Consider the following 12,227-nt stretch of genomic DNA (forward strand, 5'->3'; position numbering starts at 1 on the left):
CAAGGAAGTGCTCAAAGAATGATGGGGACATGTCAAAAGTACACACAATGGTACAATCATTTTGGAAAAGTTCAGCAGTCTTATAGAGTTAAATACACGCTTATCTACAACTTATTTCATACCTAAGAGAAGTGAAAAAATATACATACAAAGACTTGTATGTGATTGATCCTAGTAGCTTTATTCATAATAGCCAAACCTTTGAAATGTCCATCAACAGTTGAACAGATAAACTGTTGTAAATCCACACAGAATACTACTCAGCAATAAAAATGAGGTATTGACTGACATATGAAACAACATGGATAATCTCAAAAAAAATTATGCTGAATTAAAGAAATCAGACACCAAGTAGGGTATACTGTATGGCTCCATTTATATGAAATTCTAGAGCAGGCAAAATTAATTTATAGTGACAGTAATACCACATTGATTTCCAGGTGGTAGAGGATCGACTGTAGAGGGGCACAAGGGAACTTTCTGGGTAAGGAGTATGCTAGTGGTTACAAGAGATGCATATTGTCATAACTCATCAGACTAAACACTTAAAACAGGTGTATTTGTATTACATGTAAATTATACCTCTATACCATTGATTTAAAAACTTGACAAAAGATCTGAATAAACACTTGACAAAAGAGAATATCCAAATGACTAACAAACTTATGAGCAGGTTTTCAACCTCATTAGCAATCAAAGGAATGCAAATTAAAGTAATAATGCAATATCACCACCTGCCCACTGAAATGATTAAACTAATAAAGACAGATAATACCAAGAATTGGTGGGGATGTAGAATAACTGGAGCTCTCATACATTGCTGGTGGGAGTGTAAATTGGCTCCATTATTTTGGAAAAAAGGTTCAGCATTATCCACTGTAGTTGGCTTTACAATGTGAACCTATAAATGAAAACTTCTTTGTCTGTAGCAGACATTTCTGGTACTTGTCACATTCCTTTAGCTTGCCTCTGATTTCAGGTGCAATGCGGTGGACAGTTCTAACTCTCCTTGGGCTGCTAGTGTGACACCTCAAGTGTACATCTCACATCTTTCCTCATTCTCTCTCACGACCTTCTCCAACATCTGTAGCTGCTTGCCAAACATGCAAGCAAAGGCAAAAGGTCCAGAGGAGGCAACAGCCCCCGGGACAGCCCTCACTCAATGAGAAATAGAAGCTCTCATCGTTAAGGTGCTCTATTCGGGTGGGCGGGGTGGGGAGTGTTCTGTGTGCTTCTCTGAGTTTCTAGAAGAAGGCTCTCAATACCACACTGTACATTTCCCTTTCTCCTGTCTCATTCCCGTTAACAGGATCACCCCCCCAAATAAACTACTTACATTCAAGTAGTATCTCAGGCTTTGCTTTTTGGAAAACCTAAACTGTGGAGTTGGTACCAGGAGTGACCCCAGAGGATGAGGATGAGATTCTGGAACTGAATCACTCACTGATGAGATGGCAATGAGGGTTCTGTTGGTGGTGCTAAGTCAGTGATAGCCCCTGAAATGCTGTGCTGTCACGACTAAACCCTTCACCTGTGGTAGACTGGAAGTACAAGTGGAAGGAATACATTAGATTACGCATTACTCTAGCATGGGGGGGTTCTCAACTTTTTTTTTTAAGCATTGCTCTCCTAAGGAGAAAAACTGAATTACATTTAAAGCATCCCAGGTGGAGGGGTGGGCACAAGGGGTGAAGATGGTTAAAAATTACAAACTTCCTAGTTATAAGATAAATAAATCCTGGGGATGTAAGGTACAGCATGGTGACTATAGTTATAAATACTGTTTTGTATAGGTGAAAGTTGCTAAGGGAGATCGTAAAAGTTTTTGTCACAAAAATAATTTGTAACCATATGTGGCAACGGATGTTAACCGAACTTATGGTTGCTACCATTTGGTACATATATGTACCAAATCACAATGTTGTAGGCCTAAAACTAATACAATGTTATATGTCAATTATATTTCAATAAAAAGAAATAAAAATAATCTCTAGTCAGAGAAATAAAATACTAAGGGATAAGAGTTTGTCTAATAGGGTTGAGCTTTTGAGGCCACAAACCATCATAATATCTGAGATGTTTTATGCCCACCTAAAAGCCAATTTTCACTTCTTTGGAGGAGATACCACCTCCATTGAGAATGCATGCTCTAGCACTTGAATGATATGGGATTAATGTTTACTACAATTTTGTAGAATTGTCTGGATTTTGTTAACTATGTTAAAAGCCGTGGAGAAAGTGAATTTCAGGCTCTGGTCACCCACACATCAGTTTAGCACATGGTATGAAATCCAGAAGACATTCATGGAAGATTTTTGTTTTTAAACCCTCTTCTCCTGTAGACAGCAGATACACAAATACAGGTGCTATACAGTGTGCTGCACGTTATAAAAGGCATGGAAGTACTACAGGACTACAGCATCAAAAAGGCTTAGGGAAACTTAAGAAATATTAGTCAAATGATAAATAAACATAGACATTTGAGCTGGGCTTTGTAAAGTGAATAAATGTTGGCTACTGAAATAAAAAGAAAAGGGCTCAGAAACGTGAAGAAATGTGTGTTCAAAGAACATTAACATTTCAGTGTGGCTGGAACAAAAGCAACGTGGTGTAAAATGAAACTAGTAAGGCTGGTGTAAGCACCAAGCCGTACAGTGCCAAGTTGAGCAGTTTGGACTTCATCCTGAAAGCAACAAAAGCCTCGCAGAGCATTTAAACAGGGTAGGGCACCATCAGCTTTGTGGTTTTAGAAGGTTATTCTGGTCACCAGTAAGAACGGACTGATTTGGAGAGACTGAAAGCGCTCCGGTTGCCCAGGTGATGGTGGTGAGTTAAGAGAAGGTCAAGCCAGGACATGAGAAATGTTTAGTAGACTCTACAGGACTTGGAGACCAATATGATAAAGGTGTTGAGAGTGGTAGAATGGGGGCTATGTCCAGGTTTCTAGCTTAGTGGACTGCTGGATGGTGATCCATTCACTGAGACCACGAAGCAACAGGTGGCTCAATTTGGGGTGAAATGGTCCTAAGAATAGTCAACATTCCAAAGGGCTTACTTAATATATGCGAAGTTGCAGTTACTATTACTATGGTAAAACTGAGGGTTAGAGTGATCAAGGTAAGGATATACAGGTACTACTTACTATGGAAAAATTGTGACTTAGAAATATTAAGGTCCTATAACATTTGTACAGCCGGGATTTGAAGCAATCTGATTCTAGACCCTTAGTCACAAACGTGCAGTTTTGGACATGTGGAATTTGAGGTTCAGTGAGGTGTAGAAGTGATGCTGTCCAGGAGGCAGTGGAAAATACGGAATCTGAGCTCAGGGAAATGTTTGGGTTGAATGTAGCCTCCGTGAAGAAAGGGAAAGGAAGCCCATTTTTTGCACATCATCACTCCATGATAGTTCACATCTCCACTATCATTTTTTTTGGTCCCCCTACCCTTATCCCTACAAACAAAATAAAGATTATAATAAATGTTTGGTTCTGAGGTTCCAGGAGATGGGGTAGTTTTCAAATCTAGCTCTTGGCAGCGAGCTAGCAGACGCAGGGCTGCTTTGCAACCTGAAGAGGGAGGGCCATATGCCAGGGCGGTTAGCCGTTAGCTTTGACCCTCCCTACACCACTAAGGCCCCCAGCTCGTCCCAAAACCCTCATTACGGGCCTCGTCAAAGAAGCCTGAAGCTGTGTAGAGTGGGCGACCAAGGTAGAGACGGGGGCGAGATGACGTCACGCGGCAGCCAGTGATTCCCAGCCTCTGGCGTCAGGCGCCAATGACGTCATTCCAGGCTCCCCCCCCCCCCGCCCCGCCTCTGCCTGGGTCGGTCTCGCTCACGTGGGTGGGCCCAGCCTTCCCCGCCCCCTCCCACCTGCGGGAGGCGGGGGAGGAGGGGAGGAGGCCGGCCGCCGCCGCCGCCGGAGCCCGAGGTGCGGGCAGCGCAGCCGACGCCCCCTCGCGCCTTCCCCCTCACACTCGCTCCCCGCCGCCCCCTGCCCGGGCCCCGCCGCCCTTCTCCGCGGGCGCTTTTCCGCAGACTCCCATCCCCTCTCTCACGGAGCCGCGCGCTTTCAAGATCCCCTCGAAGAACTCGCGGTCGGCCGCCCGCCCCTCTCTGAGGCCGCCCGAGCCCCCGCGCATCCCCGCTCCCCGCAGCACCCCCTTCGCCCGCGTCCCCTCGCCCCGTCCCGCCCGCTCCCGGGCGCGGACCCCCCCTGGTCCAGCGGGGACCCCCGGCACAAGCCGGCTGGGGAGGCGTGAGGCGGCCCCTCGCGCACACTCGCGCGCTCACTCCCGGGCTCGACCGCCGCCGCCCGGGCGGAGGAGGAGGAGGAGGAGGAGCAGCGGAGTCGGGGCGCGCGGGCGCGTAAGGTGAGAGCCGGCCTCCCGTCGGCACCCCGGGCGTCGCAGGCAGCCGGGCCAGGGCGGCGCGGCGTGGGGGGCCCGCGCCCATTCATTCATTCTCCGCGGCGGGGCCGCGGGCGGGGGCACCAGGTAAGGTGAGGCGAGTGCGCCGCCCCGCGAGGCTGGCCGCTCCTGCCCGCCCAACAAAGGCCCCCTGTGCGCTCGCCGGCGCCGCCGCGGGTCTCAGACGCTGGGGGGCCGGGGGACCCGGGAATGGCGGGGGAGGGGCCGGAAGACCCGACAGGTCTGGGGCCGGGAGCGACTCCCTCCGGAACTTTGCGGTCCTCCGGCGCTCGTCCCCGCCGGTGGCCGAGAAGCCTAGCAAAGTGGAGTCCGATTCCTTCTGCAGGGAAAGGTCACCACGGCCCGGGCCAGGGAACCACCTATAGGGCTCAACTCCCTGAAAGATCCGACTGGCTAGTGCTGGCTTTGTGCAGCCCTCCCCCACCCGGGGAATACCCTGTAACTTGTGGAATTAACAACCAAACAGGGAATGGAGAGTTTTGGTTATTTTTATGTTCACTATTCCATTTCAAAATACATGGTTATTACTGCCCTGTCTTGAATATTTTAACAGCAAACATTGCTGGGAGAGTTGTGAAAGAGTACTTGAGACATTTGGGTGTTTGTGGGCGCTGGGAGCCAAGTGCTTGCTGTTTGTTAACTCCTTGGATAACTGTCTTAATGTTTTTTCGAAGAACTGTAAAAGGGGACAGGTTAGTGCTGTGGTTACCAATAAATCATGTAAATTAGTCTAGCTTTTCTCTTAACAGTTGTTCCTGAGAAAAATCTTTAATTTTGCCTACTGTATCTTTGGGCTTTATAGGTCTTACCTTGTGACTTCACTTAGTTCCTCGTGACCTTGAGTAGGGCACTTCCAGCCCTAAAGTTCCAGGAGTTTGCTTTAACGCCCTAGAAACCGGCAGGTATCAAGCACCTACTCTGCTTTCAGCACTCCACTGAAGAATTCCCTCCTCCAGCCCTGTCTCCAATCCCCCCTCCACTCTTTGGGGCCTTCCGAGGCCAGGTAGGATCTCTGCCACAGGATTTGCAACATATTTTGTTTCTATTTGGGAAATCCTAAATCAGGTGCATATAAATCCATCTCACCTCAACTAGAAACTGATTCTCATAAAGGGTTTTGGGAACATGGATCTTGAAACATTCCCTGAAGCTTATCTCTGTCTTGCCTGTATGAGCTCATAGGTCTGTCTGGTAAATATGCTTATTTAGTCATTCATTTACCCAACATTACTGGAGTCCAGAGAGTTACTATGTTTCAGGTCTCCTGCCAGGACTCTGAGGATTCAGTCTAGTAAGACATTGCCTGTCTTCAAAGAGCTCAAAGTCTAGTGGGTGAGGTAGACATGTAAACAATGAGTGCCAGCCCTAATCTCTGGGGGACTCCAGTTGCACAGAGAGTAATGTGCAATAACTGAGGCTGCTGGACCTGTTTTACAAGTCTTGTCCTGGCCAAAGTGAATCCTGTAGGGAAGGTGGTGACCTGCTTCTCATCCCTAAGACAGCCCTTGACAAAAAGCTTATTCAGTTCAATTCAATATACATTTACTAGGCACATGTTAAGAGGCCCCTGTGCTAGGTCTGGAGGAAGCAGTGCTTTATGAAAGGAGGGCACTGTGTATCCAGAGAGAGCTTTGTAAAACAAAATCCAAACACATAATTTCTCCTCACGCTCCCCCACTAGTCGCCTAAATTTAACTTCACAAACTCTTCAAAATGAATAGGAAGCTCAGTTCAGAGTATGGCATATGTTTGCAGCCTTACATTCTACCCTGACATACTGTTTCTCATCTCTGCTCTTGCATGTAGTGTTCTTTTTGCCAGGAAGGCTGGCCTCCCACCTCCACTTGCCTGTGGAGAAGTGCTTGTTGGACCTTTAGGGAGCAGTCCCTTAGACACTCCACCTACTAACCTCCATAGAATGAATTGCTCTGCCATCTCCTGGCTGGTGTATATTTTATTCCTATAGCTCTCTATAGCACTCTATGGCCATGATTTGAGTTTATGCCTGTCTTTTCCATTAACCTGTGAATTTCTTCAAGTCTAGGATCTGTTTAGTTTTAGTGCCTTGCAAAGTTTCTGGCATCAAATATGTGTTTGAAATGAGTAAATGGATGAATGAAGAATCAAGTCAAGGCCCATGAGATACAGGTCACCTAATCATTTGGGTTAGAGGCAGTTAGTTCCAAGTGTGGTCCCTGTACCAGCAGCATCAACATAATCTGAGAATTTGTTAGAATTGCAGATTATTTGTCCCATCCCAGACCTACACGTGAAAAACTCTGGGTGGGGTTCCCGAGCCTCTGCTTTCACAAGCCCTGCAGTTGATTCTACTTTGCCAGCTCTTTCCCTTCTTTTTCTTCCTGAGCACCTACTGGCTGACATTCCTTTCCATTCCATTCCATTGGTCGTCTGTCTTTTACCACTAGATCAAAAGCTTCCTGAGAACAGAAGATTTTGTCTGTTTTGTTTCACTACTTTAACCCCATTGCCAAGAGTAGTGACTCCAAAAAGCAGGCACTCAGATATTTGTTTGAATGAATAATATGATTTCGTCCCATTTACTGCCAGCTACTACACTGGGGTTTTATTCAAGAATAGTTCTCAGAATGAAGAGGAACCACACCCAGTATGCAAATCCAAGTGGATTCTAACATTTGGGGGACTTATTTTAGACTGAGCTTTTCTTCCCTTTTACATCAGTTTTTCTCTACCAAAGCCTGCAGGATTTTTGGCTTTTGTTCTTTTGGCCACGACCTGAAAACTGCTGTTGAATTATCCTAAGCTAGGATTGTTTCTTGGGAATTTGCAACTTGGTTTTGGAAATCTAAATAAGCACCCTAACTTTAAACCTTTGAATTGAAACTGTCTCTTCTGGATCTCCTGTGATTTTTGTCTTTCTCTAGTGATACTTAAAGCCTGTTTGACTCCACACAAAGATTTCTCTTTCTTATGAAGCTCTTAAAATACTTTCTTTCTTTCACTTTCTTATTAGCCCTAATATACCATATCCAGTTTTTCCCTTCCCTAATTTTCCTCTGGGAGATTGGCTTCATCTGTGCATCCATTTATTTATAAACACTTATTGAGTTCTTTTCTGCTGTGTGCCAGTCCCCATAGTGGGACAGGATGTTTAGATATGCATCAAGTCCTTAAGGAGTTAAAGATATTGACATGGTGTGGTAAGTGCTGAAATGAAGGGTTAAAATAGAGGGATAAAAAAGTTGTCTTACTATTTTTTTCCCTTATTTTAGGAATAGTTTATCAAACATTTTGATAAACAGACTTTAAAAACATTTTAATAAACTGTGTGACCTTACGGAAATAATTTTATCTCTGTGCTTTTTGTCCTAACTGTAAGTGGGGATAGTAACAGTTGCTATGACTATCTTACAGGATTATAAAGCAACTAAGTAAAATATTGAACATAAAGAAACCTTTGAAAAGTATAATTTGTTAGGTGAACTTATTAACAATAGCTTACATTATTGAACACCTGTTATGTAACAGATGCTATGTGAAATGTTGTATCAAAATGAGCATGTAAGGTGATTGCTGGTATCTTTATTTCTAGGATCAGATTGTTGAGACTCAGATTGGCTAAGGGAACTTAATTCATTATTTTCCTGAAAGTGGCAGACCCAGTTCCAGCCTGTATCTACCAGATACCAGCATTTGTGTGTTACGTTCATTACCCAGGTTGCTTTAACTTTTTGGCATGGAGGGTACAGGAATGTTTTGCAAGTATATTGCTGTAAGCGTTAAAATAAAATTTTTCTTCATTTAGTCTACTCTCTTTTTTTGTACATAGAAAGATTGGTAAAGACAGATTTTCATGCATTTACAATTATCATTCATACAGAGAAAAGAATAACATCTTTCCCTGGTGTTTTTTGTTTAGTCTTTACAACAGCCCTATGACATGGGTATTTCCATGTTACAAGTTAGGAGATTGAGGTAGAATTCTTGGCTTGCTCAAAGGCACATCATTGGCAAATGACTAAATATCGGTTTAAAACTACATTTTTAAAATCTAAATGTAGTACTTTTGCCACTATATCATAATGCCTTTTAAATGTTATAGCAAACTAATCTTTGGGCACTAGAAATGCCCTCTTAGATTGCTTCCTAATCTCTTTAGCTCTTTCCCCCTAAGAAAATACTGACTGAAGTCCCTGATTTGAACTACAAAAAAGTAATTGCTGATAAAACTATGTCAGATGGTCATGATATTGCAGACTTAGAAGATAACATTTCTTTACTGAAACTGAGAGGTCAGACTTTATCCAGTATTCTCAGTCACCTTTGCCTGAATATTCATTTCTCTTTGCCATCAGAAACTTCTTAACACAATGTAATATGTAATGTAACATGATAAAAACATTTTCCTGCTCTTGTTAAGCCTTATCTCTCATGAGTAACTCCCTCCCACTCTCCCATCCTGCTAATCTTTGAGATGGGGGAAATCATCCATGTGGTGAGATCCTCCAGATTATCCCCTCCCTAGGAATAGTGTAGTAATAAGTTTAGAAAGAACCAGAGGTTCATTGACCCCACATTAACATGATTTTGCTTGGTATTGATTAATTTTCTAAAATTGATCTAAGTCTTAGTTATAGAAAGTCTGTTCTGTCTGGGCTGTTATTCCTTGAGTTTGGGTGAGGTAATTTACATGCAGCACTGGGAGACTGATTTTTGTTTATGGGGCTTTCTTCATCTACATTTCCACTTCCAGTGCTCTCCAGTGACCCTTTCCCTGTCAGACTGTGTAAGTACTAACTGAGGTTGGCAGTAACATTTTTCTCCTTTGTAGGAGCTGCCTTTTGACTCTCTTGGGATATAAATGACAATGACAGTATAGATGTGGGTTACAACTTCATATGCTTGCTTATATCATAAAGGCCTGGCTTCCCTTATTTTCTCCCTGATTTCCACAAAACTGAGACTGATATCTTCCTAATTTGAACCCTTGTCTCCATAGTACTTTGTATATTTTTGCTATATTATCTAATACTTTCTAAGAAGTAGATAAATGTAAAAAGGAAGAAGTTAAATTTGAAGTTAGGCAAAGACCTACTTGGACACAACTTATTGAAATCTGTTTCTTCATTTGGAAAATACCTAACAGAGGTTAGAAATAATACCTAACACAGAGTTGCCATGATGATAAGTAGTATAGTATATGTGAAAATGAATTATAAGATGTTAAGGTATATAGATGTTAGGTAGAATTATAATTTTATGTTTAAAATTATGTATAGCAGTGGTTTTTAATTTTGGCAGGCCTTCCAATTGAACAACTTTGGAAGATCTAAAAAAAAATACAGTTGCTTGGACTCTGTCTCAACTCTACTTAATAAAAATCTCTTGTAACTAAAAAAATATCTCTCTACTTTTGAAAGTTTAGAGGTGATTCTGATGTATAGCCAAGGTTGAAAAGTATTACCTTATAATATTTTGCATAAATGTCTTATGTACCTGTTATATGAAAACTACTGTTTTAATTGTCATTTAAAGATCATTTGCTAAACTCATATTAAGCATCAGGCATTTTCAGGGGTTCTGATGAATCATACCTGGTTTCTACTCAAGTTTAGAGTTGAGAAACAGACGTGTTTGTAGACTATTATACTATATTGAGACAAAAAAGACTCATATGCTGGTGCTGTGTGAAGGCAGAGGAAAGGCATCTGTTGCACCTGAAGTGGGGGTGGCCTGGCAAGCCTTCCTAATGGGTGTGATACCTAAGTTGGGCTCTGAGAGGTGAGAAGGGACTAACCAAGCACAGTGGGGGAGAGGTAGTAAGAGGGGAGTGGAAAGACCTTCCTGAAAGAGCAAGATGAGAGCTAGAAGGTTTGAGAACATTTTGGGGGAGCCCTGTAGTTTAGTACAACTTAACAGCTAGGGCACAAGGTGGGGAGTGGTAAAAGCAGAGAAGAAACAAGGCTCAGATAAGTGAAGGGCCTTTTGTATAGTGTACATGGTATTTTCACTAACATTATCTCATTTTATTCTTTCAACAACTTCCTGGGTTAGCTAAGACAAGTATCATTTTATCTCCATTTTTTGGAAGAGAAAACAAGTTAATTGAATTGCCTGAGGCTATGCAGCACAGCTATGATTTGAAGCAGTTCCTTCTTACTCTTGAGCTCTTGCTTCTTCCATTACATCATAGCTGTCTTATACCTTTACAGTGTTGTGAGGATCAGGTGAGCTCCGTAGGTAAACGCACAGCATTTCATAAACTGTGAAGTACTTGACCAATGTTGGCTATTAGTTGGGAGTTTGGACTAAGTGGCCTTTGAAAGTGCTCTTAGCTCTGAGATTCTGGGGCATTCTGTAGGATTTTCCTCAATCCCTGAAATACGTTTTTTTTTCCAGGAGTTGTTAACCAGGGTCCAGCCAGCTAAAATATTGTCATATTGTTACTGTTTCAATTTAAGAGTCTTTAACTCAAACTCCTTGTTTTTAAAATGCATTTATGTTTCTTTTATTCTGCAAGTAATACATGATTCTCACAGAAAATTTGGAGGATACAGAAGAATAAAAGTTAAAAAAAAAACTACCACCACCAACAAATCCTTCACAGTTTTAGTTTAGAAAGATAACCAGTGGTAGGCTTTCATCTATTTCCTTCTAATCTTTTTAAAAGATCAGTTTGAGATGATGATTTCTCTGTTTCCCAGTCACCCCATTCCTCCAATGACATTGTACATTGGGGATAAATGAGATCAGGACCACATGAACATTAGCCACCTCATTACAGCTGACCTTTACTCAGTACTTTCACAGTGTCAGTACATTTGATATTTTATCAACTCTTCAAACATATTAAGATGGTGTTTTTTACTAACTTTTAGATGAGGAAATTTAGGAGCAAAGGGGTCAAGCTGGGATTTGAAGACGTTTTTATGATTATTAACTGTGACAATGTGCCTTACTTAAACCACCCTGAGCCTGAGTTTTCCTTAGCTGCCATTTAGATGAATTAAATCTGATGCCTACTTTACAGCTCAGATATTTTATGGCAGTGAATTTTTGCCTCCTTTCCTCCTCCTCCCTACCTTTGCCCTGTGCTAGGACATAGTTCACCAGTAACTGTGTTTCATATGGAAATAATTCTCAGTGGGCTAGAGGTTGGGGGATAGGTGGAGAGGGACCTGGTATAGTTGGAAGGACTCTTAACCCCATATTACCTGTTGGAGAATTACTATTTTATAATATTTTCTTCCATTTAAGATTATTTTCCCATGTGGAATCATCTTACCAGCCCATAGTCTTAAGATTTTATTTGGTATCAGGATAGATTTTGTTTGATTAGGTCAAGGTGTTATCTATATATAATCTACAGAGTAATTTAAAATTAAACAAAACAAGAAGCCAGATGAGCAGTGGTGAAAAATTCATAGTGATAGAATTTGAAGGTCCAAGTTTCATGAGCAGCCTAGAGACAATTTATATATATATACACACTTTACTATTTTCAAAACACTTTCATATACAATCTCATTTAATTTAATTCTGTTCTTAAGATACCATATTTTTATAGATGGAGAGAAGTTAAATGGCTTGTCCATGATAACATAGCTGGGAATTTGCAAATTGGAATCTTTAATCCATATCTTTTGTCTCCAAATGCGGCATTGATTCCTGATCATTTGGATGCTGCCTTGACCAGTGGCACTTCCTTCATTTTCCGTTGACTTTTACGAATTTATTGATTCCTTGGAGAATGGTAACAACTACTTAACAGCTTGGTCTCTTTCCAAGAATCATGTTATTTCTATCCATTGCCACTTG

At 42.1% G+C, this 12,227-nt stretch overlaps 1 protein-coding gene across 2 annotated transcripts in view; it reads left to right on the top strand.

Annotated features, from left to right (window-relative positions):
- The first annotated feature begins 4,233 nt into the window (after positions 1-4,233).
- Positions 4,234-12,227, top strand: part of PAK1 (p21 (RAC1) activated kinase 1) — a 130,610-nt gene continuing 122,616 nt past the window's right edge. Inside the window, exon 1 of one of the 2 annotated variants that reach the window (XM_036895470.2) lies at positions 4,234-4,373. The gene's annotated coding sequence lies outside the window, so the exon portion shown is untranslated. Of the gene's footprint in view, positions 4,374-4,393; positions 4,497-12,227 lie in introns of those variants that run through there. The other variant, XM_036895472.2, reaches the window with a different exon arrangement.

Source organism: Manis pentadactyla, chromosome 9 (assembly GCF_030020395.1).
Source record: "Manis pentadactyla isolate mManPen7 chromosome 9, mManPen7.hap1, whole genome shotgun sequence".
Classification (NCBI taxonomy): Eukaryota; Metazoa; Chordata; class Mammalia; order Pholidota; family Manidae; genus Manis; species Manis pentadactyla.